This window comes from Stegostoma tigrinum, chromosome 16 (genome assembly GCF_030684315.1).
Source record: "Stegostoma tigrinum isolate sSteTig4 chromosome 16, sSteTig4.hap1, whole genome shotgun sequence".
NCBI lineage: Eukaryota > Metazoa > Chordata > Chondrichthyes > Orectolobiformes > Stegostomatidae > Stegostoma > Stegostoma tigrinum.
In genome coordinates this window covers 26,341,241-26,361,141 of record NC_081369.1, presented here as the reverse complement: position 1 = coordinate 26,361,141, position 19,901 = coordinate 26,341,241, and the positions used below count along the sequence as shown (strand labels likewise).

The window sequence follows — 19,901 nt, the reverse complement described above, 5'->3', positions numbered from 1 at the left end:
CAAGCCCAACTCTTCAATCAAGTCACTTGTTTGAATATCTCCTATTATAGGTCAATATGAAACTTTATCCAGAAAACTTCTGTGGCCTTCTGGTTATGTGAAAGGCACTATATAAGCACAAGTTGTTGTTGTTATAACTTTAATTCCGCATAACTTTGGAGTATGATACAATGTATGATATAATTCATTGCAATACGTACTAATATTTATGTTTATGTGACTGGATTCCTAATACCAGCTTAAGTATAAAATATTTGTTGCTGTTGAATTTTTCAACATTACACTAATGTTATCCAAGCTGACCTAAATTCTTAGAATGCTATTTGGAAATGGAGATAAATATACTCATTGATTAATATAGCTCTCATGTTTAAAGAAAGTATTTTTGTTGATTAAGAACAATGATTTCTCTACTTTTTATTTGAAGGTAGATCACCTCAATTGATCTGAATAACTATTAGAGCATTTGAAACAATTAAAAGATTATTTTTAACTCACTGAATGAGTAACTGCCATTGATGGCAACTCAACATCTGAAGCCTTAAAAAATTTCTCTGAAAACAAAGGTAGACTTATACGTCAACTATAAAAGTGAACCAACAGCATGGTCATGGGTGGTCACTATCTTTATTGTTCCCCATATCTCCTGTGTGAACCCCCACACCTACTTATAGGATACTCAGAAGTAAGCCAACATTTATAGGGTAATAAATTACGGCTGACTACGATGTAAGTATTACTTATAGTGGTTGAAAAGGGCATCAATTTATACATCAAATACAAGGAGTAAACATAATTTGGGGGCTGAAAACATGGGGTAATCTTATACGCCATGTTAACTGATAAGATGCAACTGACAGTAAAGCTCCGTATTGTGTTTAAAATACATGAAAAAGACCAAGATACAATTTTGATGTACGATCAAATTGATGTAAATTAACCTGTACTTTGGTGTTCCCAACTCACTCATTCATGTAAGGCTCCTGAGTTTTGGCTGAACCACTTTGTGCCTGTCTAAATAGCCAGATTGGAGTAACAATATGGAGCTTTTCTTCAGCTGCACCTCAACAGATCACCTACTGCACAATCCTTCAAAAGAAACAGCATCACATCTGAAAGAAATTCATGAATAACAGCCAAAAGTATTTTTTACAATCTACAATTTAAAGAACACGTTGAATTTTTATAGACTGTCATTTTTGTTTTCAAGACTATAAAGTGATTATATATTCCTAATTGTAATCATACCAACTTTGGTCCTTCTAATTGAAAGCAAAACTTCAATGCAAGATGAGTGAGCTCTCCATTTCTTCTGCCTTCCTTCAAGGAGGCATCTCATCTGCAATCTTCACTGGCCCAAACAATTGAGTTAAGTTTGGGAGGTCACCGTGTAGGGGACGACGGAAAGAGGCATATTGTAGGAGTTGGGAGTTGGGAGTTGGGGATCGAGGGAGAGACCCCACATCCTGGCACACCATTGAGCTGCACATCAGTACACTGGCAATGTGCTATCAGAGGCTGCATGTTTGTGAATACTCAGAAAAATTAGGAAATAAGCAACAATTTAAATTTAATACACTCCACTATAATGGATCCCTTGTTCCTATTCCAAAGGCTGGTAAAGCAATTCTAATGTTAATAACCAACTATTTTGTCAGTTAAACCTCTTTGAGAATCTGAGCACTTCTTAGTCCGGAAGCCAGATGTTTGCTGTACTTTGCATTCTTTATTAGTTCTCAAGGTAGTTAAAACGGCAGAATTAATACTGCTGAATAATTTGCAATTGAATGTACTTGCAATCCGGGAAATATAACTCACAATTGAATGTAAGTTAGGTGGACAAATGACTGCTTTGTTGGAGAAAAGGAAGTGAAATAGTGTGTTAATTTATTACCAGCTACAAGCATTTCAACCCTGAAGTCCTGGTAACATAGGCTTTTTTTTCCAAATTACTTTCCTTTAAAACCATGGTGATATTACAGAACATAAGACAATGCTGAAATTAAAAGATTACTACCAAAGTTATTTCCAGCCAGCTTTTGTCACTTTAAAATTGATTACTGCATGAAGAAAAGTGCATTTGCAATGCTGTTTGGATCTTAAAAATTAGTTTGGCACTCAGGTGAGTTGTACCTAAATTAAGATTTGACAATACATTTAATATTCACAGGTTTTTTTTCAGTATGAAGTTTTTGTCTCATGTTGATTTTTGAAACCATTGGTGAGGTGTTTATTATATGGCCAGTAAACAATTTTTCTAGGCTTCAGTGCTATTCAAAGCAGTTATTCTTTTATTGAGATCACATGACAAATTTAGCTGTTTCTGTCAAAGGTTTTATTCTTCATTCTGTTACAAACATGGCAGATGGGGTTTTGGTAATATATCAGCCAGGGCTGTTGGTTGCTTTTTTTGAGCAAGTGCTCAATAAATCTACTTATATACTTTTATTTTTTTCTTCTGCTATTATTCTTTTCACCCAGTTTCAGTTGTGGTTCAGAGAAAGCATAAGTAAATGAATATGAACTACAAAGAAGTGACTCCTTGCTTTCACGAGCTGAATGCCTGAGTGATCTGCCTCACATTTTTTTTTCTCAGTAAGAGCAGCTATGAATATCACTAACAATCACTAGTAATGTATCGATTTTCACAATGTCCTCCATTATACCCAAGAAGAACATAAGAAACAGATTTCTGTGTGGTCCAAACCATCTGCACTTTCTCAGCAGTTTGAAAAGAAACAAAAATTGCCTAGTGGTATAAAATTTGAAGAAAAATTACCAAAGAAGGAATGAGCATTATCCATGCTTCAGTTCATCCCTTTTACTAGCATTCTAGGCACTTTCTTTCTTTCAGATTCACAGTGGGTTTAAAGAGGTGAAATGCTGGACAAAAAATACTCCCTTGCCAGAGTGGGTATGAAATATGGAGGCCAACCAATTGTCTGGACTCACTGCTTTGGAATAACGCTAGTTAAATTATGGATAGTTTTGAATAGTGTCACTTTATGCAGATGGCTGTTCACACAAGAATCCCAGGCTGCATAATTGTAGTACTAATAAGCCGTAAGGCAATTAGTTGTATAAGTGTGCTGTAATCGTTCTAACAGAAGAGATGACGAAGAGACAAAAAGGAGGGACAAAGAATTTCTTTTTGCAATTCACCAACTGACAGGCATAATTAGATATATATAATTGAAAATTCCGCAGTAGGGGAGCAGGCTTATACAAATGAATTTTCATTGCTTTGCTTATACGTTTCATTGTTCCCATTGCATCTGAAATTTGTCATTCTGTGAGCATTTACTGTATGAGTTGGAGCCTGTTCGTTCTGGGTAATGATGTCAGAATAAAAAACTATGGAAAATCAGCAAGAAACAGAAAATCCATAGAAACTGCTCTGTTGACTGTTTTTTTTCTCTCTTCCACCCCACACCCCCTCCCCACTCTGAACTGCTTTTGAACCAGAGCCAGACCTGATCATCCATATCAGCTTTCAGAACATGAACTGAAATGTAAAACTTTGGGAGACAAGGTCATCATCTGGCATCGACGTGAAGTGGTTTTGCTGCTTCTTATTAGTGCATTACATCATCATCTTTTGCAGGGACAGAGATTTCTTCAGGTGCTTATTCTGCTTATTAAGGACATAATTAAATTTGCACTAAAGATACTCAAGAGCTTATGAGTTTGAGAAAACTACACACGAAGAAAGCCTTTCCAGTGTATTAATCAGCCAAAACCTTTATTCTGTAGCCTTCCCCCCTCCCTTATTTGCTGGAAGCAAGCAATCAGCATCTATTATTACTAACAAACCCTCCTGAAATTTAATTGGGGTAAAATCCACCAGAGCACTTGTTCTGTAAAAATGAATTCTCAGAACACTGCCTGTTCAACTTAAGTTTTTTTTATCTTCAATTGTGGAATGCTTTTCAATTAAGCTCATCCTTTCTACTTAAAAAACTTTAGCCAATTTTTTTTTGTTGCACAAATACAAGTGGAAACAACTTAAATGCTGGGATAAACTCAAAAACACAATAGCAGTTTGTCTGTGCCTATCAACAAAATGAGTCTGTTTTTTTCCCTCTATTGTAGATCTTACCATTATGCGATATCCAACATAGGCCCCAAAAACGAGTCCCACAAAGTCCTTAGAACATTATTGTTTTAAATAAATCAAAGTTGCCTTGCGGCTTTACATAGAAGAAGAAATTAAGCAACTGCCTGGCAAAAGTACTTATGAACTCTTAAACTAATTAATGTGCTGCAGACAAAGGTACATTATACCCGAGAACTTTAGGAAAAATGCTAGTGGTCATATATATAACTGATTGTGGTATCTAGCTTGTCATTAATCTAAAATTTATTTTAGTATTACAACTAGCTAAAATTGTTCTTAAATTTATGTTTCATGAACAATCATCATTCACTTCTCCTATTCCAACGGCTCGAACTTGATTCTCATTCATATGCAACTAACCTCTACAACTGAGTTTGCTATGTTTCAGCAAGGCTGGAGTTGAAATGACTTAGTAGAACGATTGCACAAGTCAGGTCTGATAAAATCATAGAGAACTTTATCAACTTCTCTGCCCCCCCCGCACACCTCCCCCCCCCACCCCGTCCCCATCAGCACACCCCACCTACCCTGTGTGCGAAGACTGCCTTCTGTTGGACAATGCTGCAGAGAAGTCAATTGGCTGGTCAGTGTTGGCCAGCGGTTTGAATGAAAATGCGAAAGCAGTGACAAATTTGCTTTAATATGCTTTGCTCCCAACACCTGCTACTCCCAACTCCCATTTCATCCCAGTCTACTTTTGCATTTTCTTTGTTCTTTATTGGGAAGAGGATTGTCTTTAAAGTTTTATTGTGGGTTTCAAATAAAAACGATGAAAAACCTCTTTGACTCTTTATGGGCTGAAGGACATTTTGTTTGCAAGAAACAAATGTGTTTTCCAGTTTGTTTGTTAAAATTAACGCCCATGTAAAACATTCTAACATTGAGTATTTGGAACATTCTTCAAACAAAAGGCCTTTATTGATTGTAATATATAAAGAAATTGAAAGAAATTTTTTTTTGGATGTGCAACTTGAAACGACACTTTGGTGCAATAATAATCTTATTCGACTAATATTATTTTACTAACTTGATGACAGCCAGAAAGCTAAGATAGTATTTTTAAAAATAATTTGGTTGTTTAATACATAAAGGTTGACAAGGACTTATATCTTTTTATTTAAAATTGTTTGTGTTTACATGAGTGTCCATCATATGTATTCAGTGCTGTGTTGTCATAACGTTGAGCAAGTTGGGAAAAAACAGACAGAATGAAAAAAATTAGAATGTTGATATAGCAAAAAATGTTTTGCAAATTTACTCTTAAATCTTAAATGGTTTTTTGTTACCACAATGTTGCCAGGACTGGAGGATATGAGTTAAAGGGAGAGGCTGTATAGGCTGGGACTTCTTTCACTGGAGTGTACAGGTTGAGGTGTGACCTGATAGAGGTTTATAAAATCATGTGGGGCAGTGATAAGGTGAATAGTAAAGGTCTTTTCCATAAAGTAGGGGAGTTCAACAATCGAGGGCATATTTTTAAGTTGAGAGGAGAAACATTTAAAAGAGACCTGAGGGGTAACTTTTTCACACAGAGGGTCGTTGACATGTGAAATAAACTGCCAGAGGAAGTGATGCAGGCACTGTTACAACATTTAAATGACATTTGGACAGGCACATGAATAGGAAAGATTTAGAGGGATATGGGCCAAATGCAACTAGTTTAGTTTGGGAAACTCAGCATGGAGGAGTTGGGCCAAAAGTTCTGGTTCCATGTTGTATGACTCTTATGACTTTATTTCCATACATTTGCATCTTAATCATACTGTACACCACTTCTAATTCTCTGGTCCATTCCTGAGAAACTCAACTGTGCAAGTTCCAAATCATAGGGCAGAGCAGGCACCTGGCAGGCAGCTCAATGATTGCCTGTCTTGCTATCACCCCATTATATCTGCACCATATTGCTCCTGCACATTTTGTGGCTGCCATATTCCTTGATGCTTCATTCACACAAGTCAGCATTGGCAACGTTAATCCCACATTATCATCATCCCAGCTCTTGGACCAGCACACACACTACTTCAGTCCATGAACATTTTACTTAAAAGTTCAGGGACCCCTAAAACTTTCCTGCTTTTTCCAAGTTGCTTTATGCACAGGGGTACAAGCAAACATCTCATAAATTTGTATAGGTTGCATTTTATAGACCTTATCTTGCTTTGTTGGTGCTCACTCATTCACCTTGCACCGTCTTTGCTGCCGCTTTTAATCTACCTTGTATTACTTCCATTGGACATGCTCACTGACTTCAGTACTGTATTTCAAGCTGCCAGCCTCTCTGTAGGTTAAATTAGGCTAATTTTTCCTGTTTGCTCCAGTGAAGCATTTTTTGGAGTGAGAGTCATGATGGGTGGTCTGCCATGGCACTTGTCAACTTTCCCACTCATTTGTCCACTCTTTATTTCATTAATTATGTGACCGACTATTTTGTGGAATTGTATGGGAGAAGGGGCGGATGCACCATTGCTGCTTAGACTTTGCAACACTTATGCCGTTGGCACCGTGCTTATACTCCAGCTCGAAAACATTTCACAAGCTGAAAGCTGCAAACTGCTTTTCGCAATGACCCAGCCCTGTTATCCCAAAGAAAATGGCCCAGAAAAGGAAGTGAGTTTCTCAGTTCACTGACAGGGAGCTGGCTTGCTTGCTGGTTGGAGAGATGGAGAGTAATACATTTCCAGGGGAGCAGTAAAAGAGGCCATGCCACCATCCTCAACCAGCCAGGGCTGAGATAGTGACCCAGGTCAGTGCAATGTGAGGTGAAATGCAATGCTCCACTGTGCAGGGAAAAGGTGAATTGATCTTTTGCAGTCCACTAGTGTAAATGCCACTATCTTCTCTCTTCTACTCACCATTTGAGGACCACCACTACATCTAATTCAGTGACTGCACACCCATCTCACCAAGGGTCATGGATTACAACTTTGACTACTGCATGCAGCATGTCCACATTCACCCTCTTCTGCCTTACACAATCCCTTTCTTCCATTGTTTTCCTGCAATGAGAAAGTCAACCAAAGGTATTAGCTTTGTTCAAGCTCCCACACACTAGCAACCAGCTTTCTTCATGGAAAGTCTGCTCCCAGCGTAGATACCCAGGTCCAGCATCCTCATGATATGTACAAAGATCTGCACTCGAGGCATAGGTGCTTGGAATCATTGCTGAGGCAAGAGGTGAATAAGGAACCCGGTCCTCACTCCAGGTGCCCTTTCATCTCAAGGGTGGTGCCAGCAGATACTCACGGGGAGAAACAGCCACACACAAGACCCCAGGTGCTTCCTGTCAAGCAGGCCCGTGGTTCCCAGCTCCTGTGCCTTTCCCCTTCCTACAATGCTAAAGCTTATAGAAGTTCTAGCTACAGAGGGTCAGCCTGCATCTGGACAGGACAATTGTGGTGGCCCTGGGTTTTCTAGGCTCAATCACCCCCTGGGATGACCAGCCAGGTTTTCCAAGCCAACTGGGCTAATACAGATTAGGCTCCCTTTATACCAGCTGCATGTAGACATAGTGGGAAGGAAAGGATGAAGAAAACTTACAGAGGACACATAGGATGACACTTCATTACAAATAATCTTATATTTTTATAAAGGCATATGCACTTGCACTCTTAAAATGTCAGCTGTAGTCCCTTTGCCTGCGTTGGATCTGGTGAAGGTGTTCCAGTTCAAGAGATCAGCAACTCCTTCAGATATCCCAAGGAATGAGAAAGGTTGTAATGACCAAGCATTACTCATCTCTCACAAGCAACTCACTCCTTCACTGCAAATAGAAAAATAACAACTAGGAGCAGGATAATAAAATGTGAGGCTGGATGAACACAGCAGGCCAAGCAGCATCTCAGGAGCACAAAAGCTGACGTTTCGGGCCTAGACCCTTCATCAGAGAGGGGGATGGGGGGAGGGAACTGGAATAAATAGGGAGAGAGGGGGAGGCGGACCGAAGATGGAGAGTAAAGAAGATAGGTGGAGAGGGTGTAGGTGGGGAGGTAGGGAGGGGATAGGTCAGTCCAGGGAAGACGGACAGGTCAAGGAGGTGGGATGAGGTTAGTAGGTAGCTGGGGGTGCGGCTTGGGGTGGGAGGAAGGGATGGGTGAGAGGAAGAACCGGTTAGGGAGGCAGAGACAGGTTGGACTGGTTTTGGGATGCAGTGGGTGGGGGGGGGGGAAGAGCTGGGCTGGTTGTGTGGTGCAGTGGGGGGAGGGGATGAACTGGGCTGGTTTAGGGATGCAGTAGGGGAAGGGGAGATTTTGAAACTGGTGAAGTCCACATTGATACCATATGGCTGCAGGGTTCCCAGGCGGAATATGAGTTGCTGTTCCTGCAAACTAGGAGCAGGAGTAAGCTATTCATCCCTTCGAGGCTGCTCTGCCTCTCAATATGATATTCTGCACTATATGATTCTTTGAGTTGGGCTGCTAACATTTAACATCAATAAAGAGCATCAATTGGGATTTTGCCACTCCCTGAACCACTAGATCTCCTTCAATCCTGGCAAAGCCCTCTCATCCTGTTTGTTCTTGCTGAGAGAGAAAATATTGCAAACATTTCTCCTCAAATATAGTAGCTCTGTCAACTTCAGGATGTATCAATGGTTTGTGCGGTGGAAAAATCTTTACTACATCTACTACTTCTAAATAAGATGATTCGAGTATGTAGAAGATGCGGTAATTGTTACTGACACTTTTTGTGCAGTTCCCACTGTGCTGTAAGTCTGTAGATCATCTTGAACAAGGAGGCACAGTTCTGTGATCATTTTCCACAAGAGGCTGAATCAACTCAGGTATTGCACCTGGGTACAAAGCAAGAATGAGAAACACTTTCAGAAAACACACTATAGGCAGTAGGGAGCCCTCCTCCTTCCTCTTCACAAAGTTTCTCCTCTCTTTGTATTCTTTGCTCCATTTCCCAGTCATGTTGGAGGCTCAGAGGCACTGCAATGATACATCTTGCATATATCTGTCGCAGACTTGGTGAGTACATATGACCAAATTCCCTTCATAAATGAACTAGCTCATCAATAGCCATCCATAAATAAACTGCAGTGATTCCACAGACTTTGACGCAGTAATAAAACAAAGCATCTCAGCTGTAAATAGGATGGCTGTCCCTTTAAAAAGCAGTTTATGGTGTCTCGTGCGCAACTGAATGCATTTTCAGCTGGGAGTGATTAGCATTGGCATTCACTGGATCTGCACACTCAAAGTTATCAAAACGTGCATTAAATCAGTCCGAACTACTGGTTGATGTCACTTTCATACTTCTGGTGATATGTCTGGTGCATGCATTGCATGCCTGCATTAACATTTTTCCCAATCTGAGCACTGTGAGAGCCATGCTGGAAATAGTTTCCAGTAATGCCTGCTCCACTGTGTGCCTTCAGGGCTTCATTTGTGCTGGCACAAAATTTGTGGCCATAGGGCATAAACTTTAGTTAGCAATGATTTCAAAAACTACATCAATTAAAATTTGAGGGTAGACAGAGGTTAAAGAAACCAATAAGGCAGGATTTTCTATAAGCTGGCAATTTGTTGTCTTGTTGCCTTCAGTTTGCATATCATTTAAAAAAACACACTTTATGTGCCCCGGAAATAACCATAATGAAGGGTTCTTTTAGGCTTGGATTTGTGACTGCTCTGTTTAGTCTTTGGCCAATTTTAAAATCGACAGAGGGTAAAATAGATGCTGTAAATTTCACTCAGATATGTATCTGACAGATGATAAGTCAAATATTACTTGCTACCTGTCAGATATAATTTACAGCAACTATTTTACCTTCAAGATTTTACTGATACTTAAAACTTAGCCAAAAAAAACTAAATAAATCAATAAGCACCCTTTGTGGCTTTAAGCTTCGAGGGTTATCTTCTACTTGATCAAAATTATATTTTTCTATAATGTAAACTATATTAGACTGTTAGTATTTTCCCTCCTGTATTCTGTATGGCTGATAACAGTCAGGCTTAGGATGGTGTACAGTTTATAGGATAACGAGCATTCAACTGTAGCATTTATGGCTTCATGCTTATAATCAAGTCAGCCCTCTCTGGTATGTGATTAATACATGGTTTAAATCTTACCCATGCCATTAATGTTTGTGAATATAATTTTAAGAAATGTTGTTTTAGTTATTCCTAAATTGGCAGTCTTTTTCATGTGTATTATGAATTGCTTGCAGCATACTCCCTTAAAACTAAATCTGACAGCTAATTTGCCAAATGATAATCTAGTATTTGAATAGTATTTTCAATAATACTTCTGATTTAAATTGTCTAGTGAAAGAATTAGAGACTTGTCTTTTTTAAATTGAAGGAATTATTAAGAATCAGGCTCCACTTGAACCCAAGTTAGAATATATCCCATGGCTTGATCCAAAAGCATCACAAATTGATTATTGCATGGAAACTTATATATGAACATAATTTCTCTAGAGTGCAGAATGCAGCTCCAAATAAACATTTTGCTAGAAAATATTAAAATATCATCCCTTCCAACAGGTAACTCACTGATGAAACAAAGGACTGTCAAGCCTGAAGATATAGTTGAAAGTTATATGGAGTTTTAATTTGAGGCTCTAAAATTAGGGTGAAACTCAAGCTAGTTGATGACATTAATAACTTTTCAGTACTCGACTCAAATGACACCTCCTCATAAATGAATATTGACAAGATATTTTGTCATGGAGGGCACAATACCTGGCTTGATGCTCTTTCATGTAAACTACACAAACATGCATTTCCAGTAGGGACAGCTGGATGTTGCCTCAGACTGACAATGCAAGCTCATTTTCTTCTTCCTAAACCTTTAGTGCACCAAAGCCCTGACTGGCTGGAACGATATAACTGAGCACAGGCCAGGTTTGAGCCTGGAACATTTTCTTTGCTTTTGATAGTTTGTTAACTAAAGTTAGTATTGACAGATAGGAAGTAAATTTGATGAAAATTCTGGCTGAATTAAATCTGCCATACCTGCCAATGTGATGTAACGTCATGTTTTTCCTTTCAACTGGATGTTGCAAATCAATAACGAATTCAAATTAAATATCTAAAACTAATTTGCATCTTTCTTTTTTGCCAAATATCTATACAATAGTACCAACTATTAAACCAGGATTTTTAAATTCAGAGCCTTGCCCCAAGCTTGAATAAATGACTGTCTTTCCAAACATGAGAGTGTAAACATAAGTAATTATTATTGTTAGTTATCAGCATAAAATACGAAGCAGCTGCTGCAACCATTATGAGTGCACCATGACCTGTTCCATTCTCGTTTGTCAGATTTTTCCCTCAGTTGTGATCATTTTATTGTTGAAAAAAGTAAATAAACATTTTGAAAAAAAATGTTTTGTTTTCTAATTCAAACATACACAAAAGGAAGATCAACTCAAGATAATGATAGTGTAACAGTGTGATTGACAATAGAAAACACACACATTATTTTCGTCAGAAGGTACAGAATTTATACAGATAAAATGTGTACCTGAAATATTATTTTTTGTTTTGTTTCTGACTGGTAGAATGCCAGGATTGGAACAGTTCTGTCACTGAGACAAATTAAAAGTTTTCACATACAAATTAGACTGAAATTGTATTCCATTTCACTTGTACAGTGACCATTTTTTGCATCTTGCATAGGCAGATAATTAAAGCACAAGTCCCTCCGTAGTGTGCCAGCACATCCCTTCCCACACTTTAGAAATTGATTGGAAATGCAATTGGAACATTGGAATAGGCGCAAACCAGGATTGTAAACATAACCAAGCATTCGTTGCCCCACTGCAGCAAGCAAATTTAGCACATATTGAGTAGGCAGATAGTGACATATGTAAAGAATTATTTTCCTTTTGCATACTTAAAGAGCTTACCCATTAGCCTGCTAAAATAGAAGAACTATGCTGCAGGCTTGCACTGTAACTAATTTAGATATGTGAATAATTGGTGCAATTCCAGCAGCAAAAATACGTTTTTAACATTTTAACATTCCTGGTGAATGTAGCAAACAAAATGGTGGAAGTAAGTATGTTGCACAATGCATGCTGCTTCGGCATAGTACTGTGCACATTATTGTTTTAAAATTCAGATGTAAAATGTCAGCCTCCTAACTGTATTGGAGTTACTCCAGCCCAGCTTGTAAATCGACTATAAATGTACTCTATTAAGCATGACTAGACAATCTACATTGAAACACTAACCTATTCATTTAATCAATCTCTTAATTCTGAATTTCTTCCTCATTTTATTAAACCACTGCATTAGTTTTGGAAGTTGTAATGTGTCCGAAGAATGCCGAAGCCCAGATGAGTAATCACAGGAATCCAACAGTAGTTGCAAAAGCTCAGTCACCACCATGGCGCCGCATTATAAAATACAGGACAAATTGGGAAATACCTTAAAGCCTAAAAAGATCAAAGCTGAAAAAATTCTGCTTTTCGGCAAATTACCATCAATGGTTAAGAAATCTGGATAGTGAAAAAAATCCATGTTTATTGTGCCTCCAGGTCTTTTTTAATTGAAAGCAATTTTTAAAAATATTTTTAAGAAGTTTTAAATATATTTCCAGAATATTCCAATTTAACACTAATTGTCTCCGTTATCAAAAGTTCGAAGCCATTCTCTTTTTTTGAAATAAAAATTTCACAAGGGGCTCCCATCAGCATGATTTTGCAATAATTAAAACTTAACTGCACATTGAGTTCAATCTCTGCAACTTTGATGTGGCGATCATGAAAATAAATGATGAATCTGTGGGAGATGTGTGGTTAGTTAGATGGAGAAATAGTAGTGAGTATTGGGCCTGAGAATGCTCAGCATCATTTTCAGCCACAGTTTAAAGGCAGCGATAAATATACATTTAAGTTAGGATGAGCTGATTGGTTAGACTTGTGACAGGGACATATCTGAGTAAGGAAATTACATTATAATGGTTGTAAGGCTTTGTTACGAGATTGTTTCACAAGAAATTTGTTTTAAAGATGACAGCCAGAAAAGCACAACATTTTGTTCATTACGAACATGAAAAGTGATGCCATACATTTCTGTACAATATCATCTCCAGTATTGTCAGGAAAGACTTAATAAAAAATGCTTTTTTGCAAAAAAACTTTTTAATAATTTTAACCAAGTGGTATAAGCATAAGGCAGAAACTGAAAGACTCTGCAATATCTATTAAACATCTTGATTTATTATAAGAAATTTAAATTTACTTATAGTTACATGACAATTCTCAATGCACTGCAAATATAGTGAAAGACACACTTCAATGGAATAACACGCTATATAAATACAAACATTTCTTTGTTTATTTTGTCCAAATTGGTGTGTGATGTACACTACATCACTGTACCAACCAACTTCAGCTCTTAAAAATGCTGGAGAGACATCCTAAGTTGTTGAATGATTTTATCCCAGCAAGGACATCATGAGCCTTTTATGGCTGTTATTTAAAGAGCTATTTACAGGTTTCTGAGTTTTAATAAAGAGGAGCTCCGCATTCATTTGAATTGAATCCGTCGGTCCCCATGGAGGTCCCGAGAACACATGACACTTTGTAAAATATGGGGAAGTTGAATGACTGATTTGAGTGCGCTTTCTTTAATACTGGGTTTACAATTTGTGTGATATGTAAAGCTTCTTTTAAAACTTCAGCAACCTCTAGAATAATACATCCTTTGCAATTCTGAACATATCTTCAATGAATGCCAATGCCTCGCTCCCCCACCCCCATGTCTGTGGATGGATGGACAATAAAATTGAGCTTTCAAAACTCAGGTGCCAGCCTATTAATTCTGTAAAGTTTGATGAAAATTAGTTACTTAGTGGCAGTGCTGTAGAAAGCTGCATTGTGTTGTGTGGTGACAGATAGGCACAGGCACACACAGATGAAATTAGTTTTAGTATGCCTCCGGGTCAACAGCAAACATAAATATTATACACCATTTACCAAGCCATTTGCATTCACAGAGCTTTCTTGAAACCTGAAATAAAACATTTGAGCTGTACATTATAAGTTGTAAATTTATAAATTTCAATGTTTTTGCTCATTGAAATAATTTAAAACAAAAGAACACTAAGCGCTGCGTGTATTAAAAATAAATATCAATTTGTAGAGCAACTTCTGAAAATGAGCTGCTCACTTTCTCAAAAGTAGTTTATCCATTATTTCATTCACCTATCAGTGTTTCTGTGGCTGGGCTTGCTTGTCTAATGATTTCTAATGCCTTGCAACAGCTTACCTGCAACTCACACATTTCAGAATAGGTACAAAGTACAGTTTTGAATTTGGGCACATTGATGCTGGATACAACTTCCTAATTTAATGTGTCTTTTGGCTGGGTGAGGTTTGATCTACCTGTACCTTCTTATACACATTTTGATGTAATCCTTTCTCATACCACGGCACTAATCAGAAATATAGTAAACAGTCAACAATTGGATTTTGTCTCCTTCTTCACTAATGCCATTGAATCAAGATGTGATGTAGTACTAACAAAATTCAAATGATTTTGGATGATTTTATCCCAGCAAGGACATCATGAGCCTGTTATGGCTGTTATTTAGAGAGCTGTTTACAGGTTTCTGAGTTTTAATAAAGAGGAGCTCCGCATTCATGTGAATTGAATCTGTCGGTCCCCACGGAGGTCCCGAGAACACATGACACTTTGTAAAATTTGGGGGAGTTGAATGACTGATTCGGGTGAACTTCCTTTAATACTGGGTTTACAATTTGTGTAATATGTAAAGCTTCTTTTAAAACTCCAGCAACTCCTTATCAAATTTATCCACGCAGTTGTTCGTACATTTATATATCATTACCTGGTGCAGTTATTTCTTATTGTGAGGGGTTGACTTTGCTGTTTTCAATGATTTTTCAGACTATATTTTCCCACATTTTTGCAATACCTTAATTTACGTGGTACTTGTTCTAAGCAACCAGTTCAAAACAGCAATTTAGCAGCAAGTATCTTGAGAATAGCATTCTTACCTTCATTGCTCAGACTCTTCAGTACTGGAGTTGGGACATCATGTAGAGGTTGTAGAGAACAGTTCTGAGGAAGGGTCACTGGACCCGATATGTAAACTCTGACTTTTTTTTTCTTCACAGATGCTGCGAGACCTACTCAGCTTTTCCAGCAACTTCTGTTTTTGTTCCTGGTTTACAGCATTTGCAGTTCTTTTGGTTTTAGTGAGGTTGTACAGAATGCTGGTGAGGCCTCTTCTGGAGAACTGCATCCAGTTTAGGTCACCCTGTTATAGGAAGAATATCGTTAAACTGGAGAAGGTTCAGAAGAGATTTAGCAAAATGTTGCTGGGAATGGAGCGTTTGAGTTATAAGGAGAAGCTGGATAGGCTGGGACTTTTTCGCTGGGGTGTAGGAGGTGCAGGGGTTACATTTTAGAGGAGTATAAAATCATGAGCAGTTGAGATAAGGTGAATGGCAGGCAGCTTTTCCCTAGAGTGGGGATTTTCAAGACTAAGGGGCATTTATAAGGTGAGAGGAGGAAGATTTAAAAATACATGAAGGGCAATGTGTTTTTTGTATGGAGAGCGGTTTGTGTGTGAAATGAACTTCCAGAGGAAGTGATGGATGTGGGTACAGTTACAACATGTAAAATACATTTGGATTTTTTAAAAAAATGTTTGGGGATATGTAGGACAAGTGCAGGCAGATGGGAACATGTTTAGTTTGGGATTATGCTCAGCATGGACTGGTTGTCCAAAGGTTTGTTTCCATGCTATAGGACTCTATGACTAATATATATGAATATGTGAACAAGGAACTGGAGCAGTTGATTCAGCTGATCAGTTTGTAACCACAAATCTATAACCCCACCTACCCCTGATAACCTTTCACTCTTTTATTCAATAAGAATTATCCACATCTGCCATAAAAATATTTAAGAAGCCTGCTTCCAGCACCTTTTTAGGAAAAGAGTTCCAAAGACTCAGAGAAAAAAGCCTGATCTCTGTTTTAAATAAATAACCTCTGATTTTTAAACAGTGACTTTAATTCTAGATTCTTCCATCAGAGCAAACATCTTCTCCATATCTACCCTGTCAGGACTTTACATTTTTCAATCAAATTGCCTGTTACCTTTGTAAGCTTTAGTGAATACAGACCCTAGTCTGTCCAACATCTCTTCAAAACACAACCTGCCCATTCCAGGCATATTTCCCTGAATTACAACACATTTGCGTCCTTCCTTAATTAGAAATGAGGGGTAAATTGTTTTACCCAGAAGGTAGTTCATATGTGGAATGAACTTCCTGAGGAATTGGTGGGTATGGGCACACAAAGGAGATATTTCTGGGATGATGTAACCATGTCCAGTGAAAATGGCTGAGACCAGCATGAAAGAAAAGCGTAAGTGTGATAGGTAGTTAAAATAAGGACTGGGAATATTATAATAAGCAAGTAGCAAGAGGAAATCAAGAAAGCAAAGACAAAGATGAAGTATGAAAAAAAAATAATTGGAGCCTGCTATCAAGAACAATTACACAGACTTTTATAAATATATCAAGGAAGTGAGTGGTAACACAAGTGAGTGTGTCCATGAGAGATCAAATTAGATGCGAGAATTAGGGCATGGCAGAATTGCTAAAATCGTATTGTGCGTTGGTTTTTATAAAGACACAATACCAGAATTACAGGACAGACTGATGATTGGTGAAGTGGAGAAGTACTTGTTATAAACAGAAAAGCTGTAATTAATGAAGTAATGAGATTGAAGCAGGAGAAATCTCCTGATCAAAACAGTCCCAATTAAGGATGTTAAAAAAAAGCAAGAAAATTAGAAATGTATTAGATATAATCTTCCAAAGCTTGAACATTTTGAGACTAGCTCACCAATGAGCAGCATATAAATGGTAAAGGCTCTATATATATCACAGGAGTCTTAATTGAGAATGCAAGTAAGGCTCCCACACCTTTCTGACTGAATCTCCAGTTGAATGCTTCAATGTCCCTTCCACAACTCAAATGGTCACGAAAGGATAACAGAAAGCTGTTCATCTTAGAGATCTCTGTCTCACTACATTCCAGTTTTTACCAAAAAATGGAGTAGTTGCCAGATGAGAATTGGCTTCATTGTGTGCAGTTTAGGGCTCTTGTCCAGCCAGACCCATCAGCCTTGGAGAAAGCCAGGAGATGATTTAATCAATTGTAGGGCTAAGAATGGGAAAGCAGAACAAGGAAATGCATCATACCATTTGAAATAGCGAAACAGCAAGAACATTCTCAATGGAGGGGCTCTGAAAATGTGAAACAAGTTGCAAAGTCAGTTGATAACAAAGTGTGTAGCTGGATGAACACAACAGGCCAAGCAGCATCTCAGAAGCACAAAAGCTGACGTTTCAGGCTTAGACCCTTCATCAGAGAGGGGGATGGGGAGAGGGTTCTGAAATAAATAGGGATGGAGGGGGAGGCGGACCGAAGATGGATAGAGAAGAAGATAGGTGGAGAGGCCCTGAGGTTGGTCCGGAGGGAGGATGGTAACTTCTTCAGGTTAGGCATCCCTGGAAGAGGCTTCGCAGTGAGGTAAAGTCAGTTGAGGTTTTTTTTAAGAAAAGGTATTTTCTTGGGAAATATACATATTCAAAGTTTTGGCAAAGGTTCGTGGCTCGGGTTGTGGGTGAGGTTGTTGACTTGCTCACCAAGCTGGCTTGTTCTTGTTCAGACGTTTCGTTAACATGCTAGGTGACATCATCAGTGGACCCTCTGATGAAGTGATGTTATTCTACTCTGCAAGGAATTTCTACCATTTGGTCTGTCATGATGAGTAGTATCATTTCCAGTTTTGATCTTATTGATTTGTGTGTGGGGTCCAATTCTATGTGTTTGTTGATAGCATTATGGGTAGAGAACCATGCCTCTAGGAATTCCTGTGCATGTCTGTGTTTGGTTTGGGCTACTAAGGTTACCGTGTCCCAGTTAAACTGATGGCCTTCATTGTCTGAATGTACCAATATTAAGGGTGAGCTCATCGTGCCGTTTTGCTGCTGGTTGAGGCTCATGCATTCTGATGGCTTGTTTCCGTCCTGTCTGTCCGATGTAATGTTTGTGGCAGTTGTTGCATGGTATTTTGTAAACAACATTGATTCTGCATGTTGTGAGAATTAGGTCTTTAATCCTTGTAGGTGTTTGTCACAGAATGGCTGTGGGCTGTGGGTCGCCATGATTCCTTGTGGTCTTAGGAGTGTTGTTGTCAGTTCAGATATGTTCTTGATCTATGGCAGTGTGGCCAGCGTGTTAGGGCGTGCTGTGTCCTCCTGTTACTGCTGTTTTGTAGGCATCTTTAGGTGAAGTTGCAGGGATATCCGTTTATAGAGAGAATTTTGTATAGGTGCTCTTCCTCTTTCCTGTGTAGTTCCAGACTGTTGCAGTGTGTCTTGGCCCGTTTAAATAGTGTCCTAGTGCAGCTTTGTTTGTGGGTGTTGGTGTGGCTACTCTGGAAGTTGAGGATTTGATCAGTATGGGTTGCTTTTCCATAAACTGAGGTTTGGAACTCCCCTTTGGTCATGTGCTCAACTTTAACACATCTTAACCATCCCAATGCCCACAAGCAAAGCTGCATTAGGACACTATTTAAATGGACCAGGACACACTGCAGTACCAAACAGTATAAATACCTAGCAGAGTAGAACAATATCGCTTCATCAGAGGCTCCACTGAAGATGTCACCTAACATGGTGACGAAACGTCTGAACAAGAACAAGCCAGCTCGGCGAGCAAGTCAACAGCCTTACCTATGACCCGAGCTACAGATCTTTGCCAAAACTTTGAATGTGTATATTTCCCAAGAAAGTCACCAACTTTAAATATACATTTTAATGAAAATGGAATAAAAACATAAAATTATGATTTATGAAATCTCTACAAGGAAGAAATGACAGAGCGTGTTTAACGGGCCTCCTGTTTTTAGCTTATTTTCCAATATATCTGGCTTTCTTCCCTGATCAGTTCCCATTTCATTACAAGTTTATTTCAACCCTTCCTCAGATAATGTTGAATTCAGAAATAAAAGAGTTCATTATTTAAAATTGCAGAGTGATCATATCAGTGGTCATTTATATAAAGCTGTTATTCTAGTTACATATCAGTCATAAGTGGTTTGTCACAATTTAATCAGTTTACACCCATCTAGAACTATATGAATCCTTTCCATATAATTACAGTGTACTGGTAAAACAAAGTTAAATCTATTTGAAGCTGATATTACAGCATTATAACTAATACTTAAATACTCTGTTATCCTTTGGGTACATACTACATATAATAAACTCTGACGTAAGACTTGATTTTGTGTAACAGTCAATTCTGTGTTTTTGTCACCCTCAAAGTCTTTAATTCTTCACCCATCTCATGTACAAATCAACCTTTGACTTTTAGCCAACACATTCAAGCTCTGTTTATCTAGTTGTTGAAGTCAAACTTACCTCGTTCTCCTCAATAGCATTCAGTGACAACTGTTGAGCTCCTCATGTCTCCGCAGAGTAAATAAAATGCCTACTGGCACCTTTTGTGCTGGTTTTGTGCCTGATCTTGTTCAAGGTTTAATTACCTGCCTTGTCCATCAGGCAAAACATGGAGTTTCCTTCCTGACAGAGACCCTCAATGGCCTGCCTGATAGTTGTAAGGAGATGGTCTGTGTTTGTGCAATTAGTTCTATAAATGACTGCCAGGGAGGGGCCACTGCAACCCATTCTTCTTTTGTTGCCTCTCTTATGACAACTTCTCTCCCTATTTCCTCCAACCTATGACCACGCACACCATATCCACCACCCCAAAGAA

General features: G+C 38.4%; 2 long non-coding RNA genes across 8 annotated transcripts in view; one reads left to right on the top strand and one right to left on the bottom strand.

Moving 5' to 3' along the window:
• LOC125459722 (uncharacterized) overlaps positions 1-15,324 on the top strand; it is a 206,883-nt gene extending 191,559 nt beyond the window's left edge. For 4 of the 5 annotated variants that reach the window (XR_007249092.2, XR_007249093.2, XR_007249091.2 and 1 more), the window contains one exon: positions 3,466-7,061. This is a non-coding gene — a long non-coding RNA (uncharacterized LOC125459722). Of the gene's footprint in view, positions 1-3,465; positions 7,062-15,215 lie in introns of those variants that run through there. The other variant, XR_009446791.1, reaches the window with a different exon arrangement.
• Positions 1-15,452, bottom strand: part of LOC125459723 (uncharacterized) — a 147,729-nt gene extending 132,277 nt beyond the window's left edge. For 2 of the 3 annotated variants that reach the window (XR_007249095.2, XR_009446794.1), the window contains exon 1: positions 15,096-15,452. This is a non-coding gene — a long non-coding RNA (uncharacterized LOC125459723). Of the gene's footprint in view, positions 1-4,644; positions 4,789-15,095 lie in introns of those variants that run through there. The other variant, XR_009446793.1, reaches the window with a different exon arrangement.
• Between the last annotated feature and the right edge of the window lie 4,449 nt (positions 15,453-19,901).